General features: G+C 36.3%; 1 long non-coding RNA gene across 3 annotated transcripts in view; it reads left to right on the top strand.

The window, feature by feature from the left end:
- LOC137237156 (uncharacterized) overlaps positions 1–17,929 on the top strand; it is a 30,884-nt gene that overhangs the window by 2,807 nt on the left and 10,148 nt on the right. Inside the window, exons 2-4 of one of the 3 annotated variants that reach the window (XR_010948846.1) lie at positions 672–1,000; positions 2,072–2,140; positions 6,685–6,763. This is a non-coding gene — a long non-coding RNA (uncharacterized lncRNA). The remainder of the gene's footprint in view (positions 1–671; positions 1,001–2,071; positions 2,141–6,684; positions 6,764–17,929) is intronic. The other 2 variants (XR_010948847.1, XR_010948848.1) reach the window with 2 other exon arrangements.

Here is a 17,929-nt window from a genome sequence, read left to right as displayed (position 1 = left end):
TGGGTGTCCCAAGGGAAGTTCCGTCGTGCCTGGTGTTGTGGGGTAAGCGGCCAGGCAGCAGCGTGCAACAAATGCACCATTCAGGAGGATACCCTTGCTGAGCCCAGAAAATCTGGGAAAATTGGATGTACTGGTCGGATGCAGCAAACGGGTATATTCTGTAATAGCATATGATCAACTTGGAGACAAACCAAACGTTTATTTTCCTGTCCAACAGGGAACTGGTTCTAGACCCTGCTGCTTAAGAAGGATAGGCGTAGTCATATCAATTCGTTCCCGGGTTACTCGGGGAAAGCAGTTTTAGCAGTACTTTCCCTTACTGCACGTCCATACAATAACTTCGGATAATGAATTAAACAGTTGTTGTTGTTGTTGTTGTTATTGTTGTTGTTGAATTAAACAGACATCTGCATTTGTTTGTTTTTGTAGCACGTCTAATTTACTTCGTAACATCAATCTCTTGTTATAATGTTGTCTTCTCTATGAATGCAACAGCGAAGTATCTTCGGGTATCCCTGATTCTAGTTATCTGAAATCTCCTTGAGTCCCTTGTGCCTTTGGCCTCTCAGAAAAGAGCTAATTGTGGAGCCCTATTTATAGAACACTTTTCGGGTTAAATATATTAAAAACTTTAATCTATATTACTGATATTAGTTTCTTTCTCATTCTAGGTAATTTGATTTTGACGATGTGCGCATAGCAATATTCCAAATATTCCAGCTGTTGCTGAAGGAGGAACATAAATTTGCTCAAATTATAAGAAAACTGCGACAACTATCCCACCGCCTTTTCAGTACCACATATAAGGAGCTAACAAGCATACTATGGGAAATCGACTTTGACAGCACGAATTGGGGCTTCCAGTATTATGCCTACAAAACTCATATGGCTCTGCAAACTGATGTTGAACACCACCAGCGCAGGAAAAATTGGGCATCATCACTGAGTTTCGAAAGTTTCAGAAAGGGCACAGCTATAAATAGACATTTGCCGTCTTTCAGTGAGTTTTACAGCTCCGGCTCACGCTCAATTCTCACGGAAATGCTCTGGATCATTGAGAGACTTGAGAAGCAGATGTCGTGAAATTTTCGCACACGTGAAATGTGATAAGCAGATGTCGCCGCTGTTTTTCATTTAACTCATACGGCGAAAGGCTAAGCAGCGACATCTATTTTTGAAAAAGTAGGTATATTGAGCCAGATAAATCCAGATAGAAGTCTGGTCAGGTAATTTGTTAATTACTTATTTTTAGGTTGGTAACGCAGCCTTTAATATACCTACTTTTTCAAAAATAGATGTCGCTGCTTAGCCTTTCGCCGTATGAGTTAAATGAAAAACAGCGGCGACATCTGCCTATCACATTTCACGTGTGCGAAAATTTCACCACATCTGCTTCTCAAGTCTCTCAATGATCCAGAGCATTCCCGTTGAGAATCGAGCGTGAGCCGGAGCTGTAAAACTCACTGAAAGACGGCAATTAATGTACTTAATTAGCTTGTACATATTAGGGGGACTCATGTAACCGTATAAATACCTTATAAAGTGTGTAAACGTATAAATTTATCTAGTTTACGAGCTGTCAAATTTTGTATGAAAAATCATTTACACAATTTGTATAAATTTACGCGCACATTTCATTGTGTAAACGCGGTAAACTCAAAGGAATGCAACCTTGCAGACATTACAGACGGCATTTTCATCAAAAATCTCCAACATCAGCAAGTAAAGGCGTTTTAGTTTTGATTTTTCACTTAGTCTTGGCATTTTTTAATTTGTATAACAATCAAAAAATGTTGTTCGGCAATAATACAGCTGATAAACAATCAAGTTTATCAAGAGTATTTCTAGGTGCGTTCATATAACAGCGTGTGTAAATGGATATAATTTTACACCTTATAAGTTTATATGCTATCATGAGTCCCCCTATTGTGACGATCATGAGTGACACTAAGTGATACTCACATCCCTAGTCTGATGCTAAGTAAATGAAGTCACAACAACAATAAAGCAGACTTGTATCTACATAAACGAATCAATCATTATGTCTACACACGTCTACGTATACGAGCAGCGGAGCGGCAATGCACAAACACATGCATATATCTTATCTGAGTTGTTACAAGAGAGGACAATAATTTGTGCAAGTATTACTCAAATTAGAAATTATGCATCTGTAGTTGTAGCTGAGAAATTTATAACTAACCAAGTAAAATTCTGGAAGCGCCTAGAAGATGCCACGAAGAAATCACAGAGTATAAAAGCATCAGCGGTAGAAGCGGTATAGTCAGTTTCGATTAAGACGCAATCTGGCGGGCAATAGTAGAGTTTCATTTGAATTATCAATCAGTTTGGTTGTTAAGCAAGCTATTCGTTGCAAAGTTTGAGTGTTATTGTGAAGTACTTTAATAAAGGCCATTTTGCATTATTACAAATTGGAGTTATTTATTCAACAGTTTAGTGATTCGAACTTAGCAGAGGATTGCAAATAAGAGGAGTTGCAAGTAAATTCGTTACAATTGGTGTCAGAAGAGGGAATACAGCTTGGACATGGCAAAGTTCAGTGAATTGAAGATCCAGCAACTGAAAAAGGAGTTGGAGAACCGTGGTCATGGTTCTACACAAATTCGTTGTGGCAGAGATCGTTGATGAAGTCATATTGGGAGTGGATTTCTTAGTTGACTATGACATCAGGATCGATTTGGCAGAGAAGGATTATGCAGTATAAGAACCAGGATATACCACTTAACTTCAAGTTGGAGAAAGGGTTCAGTAGTAATCGAGTAATGGTGGAAAAGACTCGACAAAGGCCACGAAAGTCAAAAGAAAAAGTTGATGGATAGAATGGGCCAAAGAAAGCGAAATTAAAAGTACCTGCGAGAAAAAGACCGGCATTGACAAACCCTAATGGACGCACTAAAACGACTGAAAGAATTTTCCCCAAAAAAATGCAAGGGTGGTTTCAAGCCAGCGCGCACTACTGTTGTGAAACGTTAAGACGATACTGATGATGCAAAGTCAATCCGTCAAGATCAAGCTCTGCGAAGTAGTTCTTCATTGGCCAAGCAACATAGTGCGAGGGAACGATCCAGGATAATGAGTACTAAGATGAAACACAGGTACGACAAGGAAAATAATTCGGAAGGTTTCCGGGAGGGAGATTTGGTACTGCTATACAACCTTCACCGGCGGAAAGGTGTTCCAGCCAAATTTCGGTGCAGTTGGGAAGGCCCGTACAAGGTTGTGAAGAAGATCAGTGATACCATCTACCGCATACAAAGCATTGGGAAACCACGGAGTAGAAGAGTGGTACATTTGGAGATGCTAGCGGCATTTAGATCGGGAGATTTGTCTGATCGGGACGATCAGACTTAGGTAGAGGGCAGTGTGACGATCATGAGTGACACTAAGTGTCACTGGCGGGCAATAGTAGAGTTTCATTTGAACTATCAATCAGTTTGTTTGTTAAGCAAGCTATTCGTTGCAAAGTTTGAGTGTTATTGTGAAGTACTTTAATAAAGGCCATTTTGCATTATTACAAATTGGAGTTATTTATTCAACGTTTAGTGATTCGAACTTAGCAGAGGATTGCAAATAAGAGGATTTGCAAGTAAATTCGTTACAATATCAATATACACATATGTAAAGTTCACTAGAGTAATAAGGGAATAATTTAAATCGTAAAAAAACATTGTATATATGAATTATTTATAATTAAATATTAGGGGGACTCATGAAAGCATATAAATTTATAAGGTGTAAAATTATATCCATTTACACACACTGTTATATGAACGCACCTAGTATATTCTTGATAAACTTGATTGTTTATCAGCTGTCTTATTGCCAAACAAAATTTTTTTGATTGTTATACAAATTAAAATATGCCAAGATTAAGTGAAAAATCAAAACTAAAACGCCTTTACTTGCTGATGTTGGAGATTTCTGATGAAAATGCCTGCTGTAATGTCTGCAAGGTTGCATTCCTTTGAGTTTACCGCGTTTACATAATGAAATGTGCGCTTAAATTTATACAAATTGTTTAAATGATTTTTCATACAAAATTTGACAGCTCGTTTACGCATTAGATAAATTTATACGTTTACACACTTTATAAGGCATTTATACGGTTACATGAGTCCCCCTAATGAAATGTGCGCGTAAATTTATACAGATTGTGTAAATGGTTTTTCATACCAAATTTGACAGCTCGTTTACGCACTAGATAAATTTATACGTTTACACACTTTATAAGGCATTTATAAGGTTACATGAGTCCCCCTATTATCTGATCATAAAGCACGCGTTTCATTCATGGAAAAAGCGATTTGACAGAAGGTAACCGGCAAGCCACCCTACAAGAAACGCTGATAGTTTTACTAATACACTCACACTAGTAATTGACAATGCTGATCCTGCGATGACGTAAACATTGATACTCAAATTTATGCAGGCATGCTTAACCAACGAAACGATATCATTTCGTTACGATAATCAACGTTAATAAACGAAACGAAGTCATTTCGTTTCGTTTATTAACGTTAAGATCGTCAAATTAACGAAATGATTTCGTTTCGTTTTCTGCCATATCAAAACGAAATCAAATCGTTTATGTTGATTATTAATTTCAAACTATGCTGGCAAAGCTGATTGATGGCGGAGTCATTAAAGGTGAAAGCATTATCCAAGCTGATTGCAACTTTTCTCATGAATTTTGACAGTACGAACATTTCTCAGAGTATTTTTGACATTACCACCAACGAATTACACAAACAAATTACATAGAGTTTGTGTGTGTATGTGCGCTCGTTGTTGCCACCTTACGGCTTCACCATGGCTATAGCATTGCCAGCACAATTCAAACATAAAGTGTCACGTTTTTGTTAACGTTTTTAACGTTAACGAAAGCTTTTCGTTTCGGTTAAAAACGAGATACAATTTATCTTGATAATTTCTTTATCGATAATATTTCGAAGTGTTTCAACGGAAACGGTGGAAATTTTTTGATAAACGATTAGCTTAACGTTAAGGTGCATCCCTGAATTTATGTATGTTCCTTTGTTCGCTCACGCATGACCGCATGTACCCAACGACAGCCTATAATCATGAAAAAGGACTCAAACTGGGAAAGCTTCGGACACCTGGTACAGAACAAAAGAACATACAGCAGATAACATTATGCATGTGAGACAGATACACAATTCTCAACGGAATTTTATGCATGCGTGAACAGTTTATCCGATTTAATCATGTTGTCACTACTGACTGTCATATGACAATCAAATGATTATCACGGTTGTTTTGTTTTTTTTTTTTTAAATTCCGCCATTTTCAGCCGACGAAAACCATATAAAAAATAAGTTTAAAAAATGAAAAAGAGCATTTCAAAGCTCCATGCTAAAAGAAAAAAAATCGAAAATTATATTAAAAAATACCAAAAGCTGTCGGAATGTGTGGGGCGCACTCAAAAAATTGATACGCGAAAAATAATAATGGTTAGTGGTGATTCATTTTGAAATGTGTTTCCGCATGAGGAAAGCGCTCTTCTGTTGTTTTGTTATTTTCTGAATTTAAATTGAACGTTCTGAACTCGAATTCTTATAAAACTATTTATTCTAAAGAAATAAGAAACACGTATGTATGTTTTTATCACGTACAAAATTAAAAACATAATGAAATAAAGTAAATAAAAAGCAAAAAGCATTGTTTCATTTTTGGCGGAATATAACAATGGTCATTTATGATAGTATAACAGTCAAACCTGATATCTACAGTAAGCTATCATTTATGACACTTTTTGATAGTTTGAGTGTCAGCACTGATCCAGGAAAATGAATGAGAGTGAGCAGTACGGCTATATACTTAATCAGTAGGCCATGTTGGTGTATAAGAAGGAGACAAAAACTCACACGTACACAGTTGTTTACATCACATTTGCGCAAGTCCCCTTAAGTTTGTGATAGAAAGTTGGTATGAGGCGCTGATCGTTAGGTTGGCATTGCTGACAATCAGATGATAGTCATATGATAGTCAGGTGTCTTGTAGGGCAGTTACCCGTGTTGTTTTTGTTGCATATGTTTTGGTTAGCGATAACCATATATATAGTACTTCTATATCAATACCTTCCTATCCTCCTAATGTGCAAATTTTCTGTCAATCATTATTTACTGAAACTGTCCAAACCCTGCAAAAATCGTGTGACCAAAAACGCACACGATTTGGAATGAAAAATTCTCCAAATGAAATAGCATGTTGACAACTTTAGCTTTGCCACAATGTATCGTGCTCTCTCGCACCTACTATATTCATAGGGATGGTGAAATATGTCAGCTGCGCACGATAAAAAGTCTGCGAAGCCGCCATTTTTATTGACAAGTTAATTTTGAGCACAGACAGGCCTGGATCTATTTTATAATTATTAAATTAAATACAATTATAAAACTAACTAAGAAAATACCAAATAGGTGTTAATAAAAACCTGCAAAATCAGGATCTTAATAACTTGGTAAGTGCGTGGAAAACTTTTCCCATATAGCTACACATTCACTCATTCGTTTTTTTGTTTATCCATTTTCTGGGAAACCTAACATCATTTCATTACTGATGCAGCAAAATTTGCTGCGTTAAATATGTTATATTGTAGGATTTGCTTTAATATAATGAATTAATACAAACTATTATTTACAGGATATCGAAAATTTGACCCCATTATCACCAGAGGTAATTTCGCGTCAGGCAACAATCAATATTGGTACGATTGGACACGGTAAGTCCACTGTAGTAAAAGCTATTTCCAGAGTTCCAGCGAAAAGCCATTTTTTATGAGGCAACTGACAACTATTCTGTCGTAGGATTTCTTTTAAAACTATTTGTATTAATACAAAATTATTATTTACAGGATATTGTAAAAATTGAAGAATCTGTTCATTGCTCCGAAACGTTGGTAATTCTATATAGCATGCCACTCTTAATACACCGCCAAAAGTATCGAGAGGTGTGTCAAAAGACGCGTTTTGGTGCCAGGTTCACCAACCCGAAAACGGAAAACGAAAATTTTGAGTCGGTCAAAAGATATTAACGAAAAACCGCTGTTTTGCGTTGACCGCTGTTTTGCGTTGACCGCTGTTTTGCGTTGACGGCCTTCGGTCGAGCTTATAAAAATTACCGCGACCGGTCCACCAATATGGTGGTATCAAAATTAAATCCGTGCAAAATTTTCATTGTGCGCAAACATTTTTTCAGTGCACAACAACATTACAACAACCACATGAATATTGCCAACTTCAACTGCAAAAATTTCCGGACAAAGATACTATTTTTCTTTTCCGTCTTCCGATTATTGTCGGAGTCAATATGCGTCTTTTGATACCTCTCCCGATATTTTTGGACGCGTATTAGCAATCGACTTCTGTTCTAGATTTTTAATATGACTTCCTACGCTACGATCAAAATCGTGGTAATAGTCTAGTTGAGGGGTCGATTGCTAATACGCTACCAAAAATATCGAGAGAGGTATCAAACAACGCGTCTTGACATCAGTATTAATAATCCGAAGGCGGAAAATAAAAATATTAGCTCGTTCAAAAGATATTAACGAAAAACCGAAAAAACACCCGCGGGTACCTCCGAAACCGGGGGTGGGATCCATAGTATTTTTGCGCAGAACACCTTTCTGAGTGGGCGGCCTTCGCCCGCGCTTATAAAAAATAACCCTGGGCTACGCCATGCAAAGTCCGGGTGTGTGGTATAACCGTGGCTACCACCACGGTGATGCACAATTTTTTTTGTGGGTACAACACAACAACAACCACATGAAAATCGCCAACTTCAACTGCAAATATCTCCGCATATAGATAAAATTTTTCTTTTCCGCCATCGGATTATTGTTCTCGAGATTAATACGCTTCGTTTGACACCTCTCGATATTTTTGGTAGCGTATTAGCAGTCGACCCCTCAACTAGACTATTCCCAAAATCGTCTAGAGAGTTGATGATATTAACGATCTATACTTGATGAAGACTCTGCATTTTTCTTTTTAACACTTCCATAATGCCAGCGAAATTGGCCACCTTCTTTTTTGTTGATTTCGGAGTTGTATTTTGATTTCTAACATGCATTTGTGGTTGTGCCACATCGTCGCTAAAATCAAAGTCGTTTTTCGCTTCCGGTCTAAAGGGAAATATAAACAAGTAGATCACTAATTAATAATTTAAGTTTAGTGTACTCTTACTCTGTTTCCGCATTAGCTGGTGTTGTAGTTTCAACTTTGGCCGTTGTTCCAGTTGGTTCCGTAACTAATGGGTGGCATCCCGGAAATTACCATAGCAATTCCGGCATTGTGCCTTTCTCCAACATAGCATAATATGATTCCAATTCTTCTGCATCAGGTACACAGAATATTTCTGCATTCGTTTCGAAGTTCTCCGAAGTATTTGTGTCGGTCCGTGTTTCACCCATTTTATTTTGTTATATTTTTTTGCGGATTTGCTCGTATACGTATAAATACAGCTGATTGGTTAGCATGTAAATAAAATGTTAGGGTCTGCGCTACGGTCTACGGTTACGGTTCACTTGGGAGCGTGTTCGCGCGAACACACCTAGTGATGGGGCGAAAGTTGCGATACCAAAGTATCGAAAGCAAGGAAAAAAAAAAAACAGAACGGCGATCACTAGCGAAAATTGCCACGAGTTTCCGGCAAGTAAAAAAGGAGGAAGGTTGGTAAATTGCGCGAGCAAAATTTTTGGCGGCCCTACAATTATAAAAGGGATTATATAACATCTAGGGGCACAACTTCAACAGCAAAGGCGTCAAGCTCAGTTAATATACTGCTTCAGTAACCTTATTGCTCACTTCAACTGCGCATCCCCAACGATACTCAACTAATCACAAAACATCCTCGCCAGCTGTGCGCGTAAGCATGTCCAGAAACTAGGAAAGAGTCGATAGCACAAAGTACCGAAACCGTTCATTCCGACAAATCTGGTTTCTACGCGTCTATTTTGGGTGGTAATAAACCTTACACCGGTTGTGTTGTGTGGACACAAGATCCAGTTGAAGTAGGTCGGCGTTCGCAGTCACACCTAGTGAGATAAACCCCTTCCTCTACGTTTACGAAGAACACTACCACCTGTGGAAAAGCGTCCGACACCACCTCCGCCTCCAGGGCCAGCAGTACGCTGCCGCGTAATACAACTTACGTCAAAATGGCCAAGTCATCCGGCTCGTAAAGGGCAGCATGAAGCTTTATCGCCACCCGGTTCATTCGGTTACCTCGGCCCGAAGCGCCAACCACCACCAACGGCGCCTACTATTATCACGGGCATCACCATCGGTAGTACCTCCCCCAACCCCTTCATTAGCGCCAACCACGAGCGCAACAACCACCAGACGTACCGCCACCACCAGTTGCAACGCACGTAGCAGGGCCGCGAGCATAGGCCTGCGGCCACTAATGTTAACAATGACAACAGGCGGTACCACCGACAACAATTCTAGCCGCAACCCTATCAGCTACGACAATAACGGCTACAACAATACTAGCCGCAACCTTATCAGCTACGACCATACGGGCTACAACAATACCAGCTACAATAACCACCGCAGGGCAGCGAACATAGGCCTGCGGCCATCCCAATTACGACAACGATTATCAGCGGTTAAAGCGGTGAGTTCGTTCCGATACTGACTAAATATACGTATTTGTAGCCTCAACCCTGTTCTTTCATTTTTTGTTGACTCTGCACAACATATAGTATTAATATACAAACATATTCAAATTTAAGGCTACAACCCTAGTATAGAATCTTAACACGTAATACATACATACATGCATATATATAAGTTAAAGAGAGCAAGCAGCATCCACTTGTAGTAAAGTTAAAAAAGCAGACGTAACGTAAGTTTAGTTAAAGAGGTTTAATTAACTTAGAAACCAAAAAAAAAAAAAAAAAAAAACAAAACAATACCAGCACTGACTGGTGAATGCAAAAGAGTTTACGTTTTACTTGAACATGTAAACGATTTCGTTAATTTTACTATAAATTTAAAAGTTCACGTTTTACCTGAAAAGTAAAACGATTTCGTTAATTTTACTATAAATTTAAAAGTTTACGTTTTACTCGAATATGTAAAACGATTTCGTGATGAGTATGATTTGCTATGAATTTAAAAGTTTACGTTTTACTTGAATATGCGAAACGATTTCTTCGAGGAGTATGATTTACCCCAAATTTAATCTTAATTGCTTGTATAACCAATTTTCTTAGTACGTATTACATATTAGTGTCCTTATACTATGCGTTATACCAAATTGATATTTTGTTAAACTCAAACATAAGTTCTACTACAACAACATAATAATTTTGTAAGGGGCCCCAATTATCGGAATTTGTATCCAAACTTTATAGCCCTAAAATGTGTTTTGTGAATAAAAAAAAAAACAAAAAAAAAAAAAAAAAAAAAGGGCATCTAACCAAATTTTTTTTTACTTTGTATGTAGTATAACAACTATTCATAAGCACATTTAATTATTTTTTTTTCTCACACCAAGCGTTATAACCCCCCCTTATCAAAAAAAAAAGGGGGTGACATAAATATAGGTATAGCTTGAAATATTACGAGCAAAAGTAAGAGAAAAGAAAGGAACCCCCAACAGGACAAACTTAGCCAGACTTAAATATTCATATTAGATTTCGTTTTCAATTTCGACCCAATGAAGTGGGAACTGTTGGATCATTTTTTTTCTCTCCCTTTATATACTACGCGCACTTACATACATTTTCATAGCGTAATTAGCTGCTCGTAGTTCAACATTTTTTTTCCTCGTTCTGAAGTTGTCATGGGACGATGCTATAAGCAGCCTTGTTTTGGCTTTGGAGCCTTGGCGGTAGCCCTGGTTAAGAAACCTGTACTATCAAAAATTTTTTTTGTAGCATACATACGCTAATAATAATGAAATTTGAATAAACTTTGTAATTAAAATGGGAATGCTGGTGTTCTGGCTCATTTAGAAGGCACGTAGGGTTATCATGTAAGGGGCCACCGGAATTTTAGGTGCGACGGTGGCCATGGATTTTGAGGGTGGGATAATGCACCGGGCGTCGCAACACCACCCGCGGCGCCCCTATGTATATTCGGCCCTGTTTGTTTATTTGTCTTTCCTTTTCCCTTTTCGGCTTTTTTTATTTTTATTTTCAGCGTTTGTTTTTGTATTTTAAATTTTATCAGTTAGTAACCGGTCATTTCCGGTTGGGTTAGCTTTGTCTCCTTTTGCGTTAGATTTTTTTGAGTTTTTTTTGAATTTGAATTTTTTGAATGTTAACGGTCTGTCCGTGACACCCGATTCGGCCGGATGTTGTTTTATTTTGAATTTATAAGCGTTTTGAGTCGTCTCTGCGCTTTTTGACAGTTGAGTTTTAAATAGGCATGATAGGAACTTTTTTCTGATTATGGCGCAGGAACAGTAAGGTTGGCAAGGACCCGCCCCAGCCGACAATGACTAGTGCACCACCACATCATGCCGGCCGCCTTCCTTACTGCTTCCAACGAAAATGCGATTCCATAACAAAAAAATTAACAACAGCTGCTAAATTCTTGGATGCCACTAGTACTGCCAGACCAAATTCACCAAATTAGCACGAACTACCCAACAAGAACTCTTTCGGATTGTAGTGCAGTTTATGGTACTCATCGAAATTTGAGCCACAAGAGTGAGGTATCAAGAGACGCCGACATATTTACGCATAGATTAGATACCGAAAACGAGTTATTTTGTTTACCCTTTATCCTCGAAAAAATTGATTGATCATCTGGTAAATTTTGTTTCAGCGCATTTACGTAATTTCTTTTTCATATTCGGTACAATAATTCAATCTAATATACACGTATCAATAAACAAATCTTAACGTAAATACTTTGATACCTTACTTGATAAATTTGCCCAAATTTCTGTAAAATGTTCCATTAGTGCACCACGCTATGAAAATAAACATAAAAAAGGTAAAGGTATAGTTGAGGGGTCGACTCCTAATACGCTACCAAAAATACCGCGAGAGGTGTCAAACGGTGCGTCTTGACTTCAGTATTAATAACCCGAAGGCGGAAAATAAAAATTTTAAGGCGTTCAAAAGATATTAACGAAAAACTGAAAAAAGACCCGCGGGGGTACCTCCGAAACCGGGGGTGGTATCCATAGTATTTTTGCACCTTTTTGCGTTGGAGGCCTTCGGCCGCGCTTATAAAGAATTACCCTGGGTGGGTCCAACACCGGTTTGGAGACCAAAACTATATTCGCGCAAAACACTTACGTTCACAATTTTTTTGTGGGTACAACAACATTACAACAACCACATGAAAATCGCCAACTTCAACTGCAAATATCTCCGGACAGAGAAAACATTTTTATTTTCCGCCTTCGGATTATTGTTTTCGAAATTAATACGCGCCTTTTAATACCTCTCTTGATATTTTTGGATGCGTATTAGCAGTCGACCCATCAACTAGACTTTTACACAAATAATATTCATGTTCTTAAAACTGAATTGCATAAAAACTTTACTGTTTGGTCGCTAGAACAAGTTGCCATACGGCGTCCGCAATAATCGAATGCCATATCATGGATAACATCCTTATGACCAGCTGATATTAATTCTACTTCAAACATTTCGCAATCTGTAATTGGAAAACAATCAGAGCGCACTATTTACCAGTATAAATAAAGAATAAAATAGTTGCTCTGGAAACGGATTTTGTCAAACGTAGCAAGAATTTAACAAAGGGTGTTACAAAAGTCGTAACGTGATTGTTTCGTTACTACGGGCATACGGGCATCGTAGTATATATGAGGAGCTCAATATGAGTTCGCCAAACGAGAACTTTGATTTTTTCCAGTTCTCCATGTAAAAAAATTTTAATTTTTATTGGCGCATAGTCATACTCGAAATAAAGTAGGGGTAATTCTATATAACAGCATGACCCTCTTAATACACGTCCAACTATATATATAGGGGTGTCGCAAGACGCGTACTGACCCAGACAACAATAATCCGAAGGCGGAAAATAAAAATTTTAGCTCGTTCAAAAGATATTCAGCCCAATTTTAAACAAAAATTCCGTGCGAATTTTTTCCCTTCTCCCATTCCCCGTATTCTAAATAAAAATTCCTATTTTAAGAAGGCTTAAATAGATTTTGGCATATCATGAAAAACGAATTCAACTCGAAGCAGTGCTACAGCAACAACAACAATTCAACTTGAATTGGCCGCCAGAAAATTGCGGCGTGTGCTATCCCGCCGTCTTCTTCTTATTATGTTCCCCTGTTGATGTTGCTGTGGCACCAATTCATTACTCATTTCAGAGAATACCACGTGAAATGCAATACTGTGCATTGTTTATATTTTATTTCTTAATTTCAACAAAGAGGATAGATTTATAAGAGGGCGCACTGTAGAGTTTCTACATGGCGTTGAAACAAGTTGGTGTTCCTCTAGAAAAACCAGATTAGGTTTTCACCATGCGTTTTGTTATTCAGTCCGCACCAGCCTGAGCTGTCATTTTTATTTCTTTCTTGTTTTGTTCGTGCGCGCGGCCATTTTTGACACTTTTGTTTTGTTTTTTCATTTGCATAGTTTGTTTTGTTTATCCAATAGAAGATAAATGTTATTCTAATTGATCGGTGGAATAGTGAATAAATTTTACAAAGTGAATAATAAATATTAAAATAGCAAAATTTTAAGTGATAGTGGTGATTGTGCAAATGCTAACTTGTGCAGTAACATTGTTTAAAAGTAGAAATATGTTGTTACGATGATAAGTGCATAAATGTATGTATGTATATATGTACATGTATACTTACATATGAAACCGCTGAAATGCTGACGGTTCTGGGCCTTTCATTTAAATAAATTTTCATATAAAATTTTTAGAAAATGTTTAAATGTGATATAAGAAATGTGAATGTGCGTTAAAATTTGCAAAAATGTGACAAATCAGAATATGTGATATGAAGTAAAAATGGTGTATAAACGTATACGTATATGAAATTTATAAAATGCCGACGGCTTTTGTGCATTCAAATGATCCAAAGGTAAAGTGTTAAGATAACTTACGTTTGTTTCTAAAATCCAACAAATTCATTGTACATATTATGTATAGATAGTATGTGCTTAAAAAAATCCATACATATATATATAAGTGTGCGATACTTTGTGTTCATCTAAATCATTATAAATAGACTTTTTTCCAATTGGACTGATTGTATTTTATAAGTTAGCTTTCCCCCCACTACTCCCACTCAAAATGACAAGTGAAAAGTGCGCCAGAATATCAAAAAATTATAACGAATTGTCCAGTTATCTGGAATTCGATTATTCTAAAGTGAATTTATATTGTGCGCGTACGCGAAATTTTTAAAAGTGTTTCTTTAAAAAATAAAAATGCCGATCGACAAAAAATGTGTTGTTTTGGGATGTGGGCGGACAAACCTGTCCACCCCAAGACCAAGATTTTTTAAAATCACCCAGGAGGCAGAGTGTCTGGCAAAATGGACATCCAACTTGGGAGCTGCACCTAATCCTAAGGGATTCATCTGCGATCTCCACTTTGAGGAGAAAGCAATTGGAAAAAAGAAGCTGCTTAGCAATGCAATACCTACGTTGCATTTAGGTAAGTAGATTTTCTTCAAAATATGAATAAAGATAAGTGCATTTGTATGTACGTTTGAACATCACAGTGTAGCTTTATTAGGGTGCTCCCATATATTTTTGTTTGCGATATTCGTAATGCCAAGTGAAATGCACAAATAAATATGCATATATGAGCCGTTTATTTTGAAAGTGGCATAAGTCATTTCCAAGTCATGGTCTTAAATGCATTGTTATTTTTGAACGAATGCATATATAGATGGTTCTACAATTATAAAATAATAATAAGAACTGCATCTTTTGGATATTTGACTCTAACAAACTGGAGGCGAGGAGAAATACAAACAAATTATCACTGAACCTAAACGACATGAAATGACTTATGCCACTTTCAAAATAAACGGCTCATATGTAAATGGATTCAATTAATTAGCAAAGATTGAAATGTAGTGCTTACATTTTTTTATATAAGGTTTAAATCTTTATATGTACTTAAATCCTCAAATTAAATTTTCCTCAGTGTATAGATAAGTAACCCACTCAGCATTTAGGTCATTCAATTTTGAATTTCCCTACATATCAATACAATTTGATTACTCTTTCTGACTAAATAATGAGTTATCATACAATTGAACAAAAGAAATAAGCAAATATGAATACTTTTGATGATGAAAAACTAAACAGCATTTTTCGATTCGAATTTTTTGGAATCATTTTTGAAGTCCTTTAATGACTAAATTTTAATATTTCATAAAAACCAACAAAAAGAATAATCAAATATGCTTACCTTTGATGATCAAAAACTGAATAGTTTTTCAATCACATTTTTGAATCATATTTGAATCAAATGTTTTTACTTTAGGTGATCAAAAATTTATAATCATTTTTCATTAAGCTTTCTGAATCTTTTATGAATATATTTGTTCACTGCATAATGATTTTTTTACTTGTTGAAATTTTACTTTTCATTAAAAATCTTATTTATTTCACATACACATATTTTTTCAATCATGAAGCTAAGAAAAAATATATAAAAATTTTATTATTTATGCAAAAGATATTCTTCAAGACAAAAATAATGTAATGCTGCTCGTGAACGAAGATTTCCCCAACCATTTCTCCCCTTCACATAATGATTGAACAATACATAGGTTGTGAGTTATTTGAACTCCAAGTAAGTGAAACTATCTTGACATACCTGGATACGGCTTCAACATCCCGTATCGTATCCGTATTTTAAGATGTAGACGATAATGCTGATGTTGGATGTTGTAGTCGCAGGTGTATATCGGTCAAGTTTGTTTGCGAGTTAGCTGTGGTTCGATTAGCTCCCTTTCGCATGCTTTCTTCCAATGATGAAATAAGATTATTATGTAGTATCATATTTTGAATGAGATATGAAGAATAAATGCATTATAATGGCATTCAAAAATTATTCAAAAATCTCAACCAAAACGATTGAAATATATTCACGAATATGATCAGAAAATGACTGTGAAAAGCAGTCAAATAATACTCTAAAACTATTAAAGCTCAATTTTAAAATGATATCAAATATGAATAAAAAGCGTTTCGAAATAGGAATCATAAATGATTATTCAAGAATAACCACATTTATGGTACATTTTTCTCCCGACGATACGTTAATTTTCGAATAGAAAATGCTTTTAAATTTGAACGTTTTTAAATATTTTTTAATCAAAATTTTCAAAAAATGCTGGCTAGGAAATTTCATAAACTATAAGATTTGCGTCTTGTTGCACTGCCATAACCGTTTAAACGGTTAAGCGCTAATTAAGTAAGTAAAGTACCTACGCAGCAGGCATTTTTTAAAAATAACAACAGACCATATACATATTTACAGTTTCTTTTATAATTTTTAAAATTGAAAAATATACTTTTCATTGCCAATAAAAATAACCAGTGCTGCTCAAAATTGTTTATATGGAAGTGCGAATCACAATACATGTACAAAATTGTATGTGCACTGAAATTTTTTGTATTTAAAAAACTATATTTAAAATTTTTTTAATTGTTTGAGGTCGGAAAAAGTTGAATATTTGGTTTCATGTTACAAAATATTTGCTTAATATATTATGTCAATAGTTATATCACCAACATACAAAAGCCAATAAATAAAATTCTGAAAGTAGCGAAAAACTACGTTGACCTCTAGCCTCAAGTTTTTTTTGTTTGTTTTCATAGGACACGATGAGACACCCTTGCACAGCTTTACAAAAGTGTTGAAGGGGGCGTGCTGTGTTCCAAGTTGTCAGCCTACGGAGGGAGTAAAGGTTTTTGAGTTCCCAAAATCCGAGACTGAACGCAATACCTGGGCTTTGGCATGTAACTTAAATTTGTCAGAAATTGCAAATAAAACACTTTACATTTGCGAGCGTCATTTTAAGCGTAGGCATGTGTCAACCAAACGGCTTTTGAACGGTGCTTTTCCGACATTCCATCTAGGGGTAGAAAATGATGAGGCGATTGTTGCAAGCGAGGCTTCTAGCCATCCCTTGTCGCCTAATGATTTAACCCTAGAGGAGTTTCAGCGTTTTTCTGATTTGGAATATAACCGGCAACGTTACGATATACCCTACAGCTATGAAGGTCTCGACGAAGGACTTGAATTGGTTTGTGACCATGAGAAATTTGAAAAGCAGGCTCAGGGTTATCGTAACATTATCCGAGAAAAAGACAATATAATCACAAGTCTTAATAAAGACATTCAAGAAATAAAAGCTAAAATTGAAAAAATGGAAAATGCCTGTATAATTCCTTCAATAAATGCTAGTCCTGATGCTGTGACATTTGCCAAAATGATCGTCAAGTCGAAGCATACTCGGTATTCACCTGAGGAGAAAACATTGGCACAAAACGTCCAATACATGTCCTCTAAAGCATATGGGCTCTTGATTAACGATTTGGGCTTTCGACTGCCTCATAAAAAATCTTTACTGCGATATCGTCCGATACCATATGTCCGCCCGGGCATTGATAATAATATTATAACTAATTTAAAAGAAATGACAAAGACAATGTCAAAAAAAGAAAGAATATGTGAGATTTTGTTTGATGAGGTTGCCATTAAAAAAGATCTCATATTTAATAATAAAGAAGATATTTTTGAAGGCTACGTTGATAGCGGCAATGGTAATCGTAAAAATTTAATCGCAGACAAGTGCCTATTTTTTATGGTAAAAGGTATTTGCAGTTCGTGGAAGTACATTTTATCATATTACGTAGTGCATACCTCTGACAAGGATTATAATCTTTTAGATAAAATTAAGG

Source organism: Eurosta solidaginis, chromosome 1, assembly GCF_040869045.1.
Source record: "Eurosta solidaginis isolate ZX-2024a chromosome 1, ASM4086904v1, whole genome shotgun sequence".
In the NCBI taxonomy this organism is placed as follows: Eukaryota; Metazoa; Arthropoda; class Insecta; order Diptera; family Tephritidae; genus Eurosta; species Eurosta solidaginis.
The sequence above is the reverse complement of the archived record's forward strand: the minus strand, read 5'-3'. Positions and strand labels throughout refer to the sequence as shown.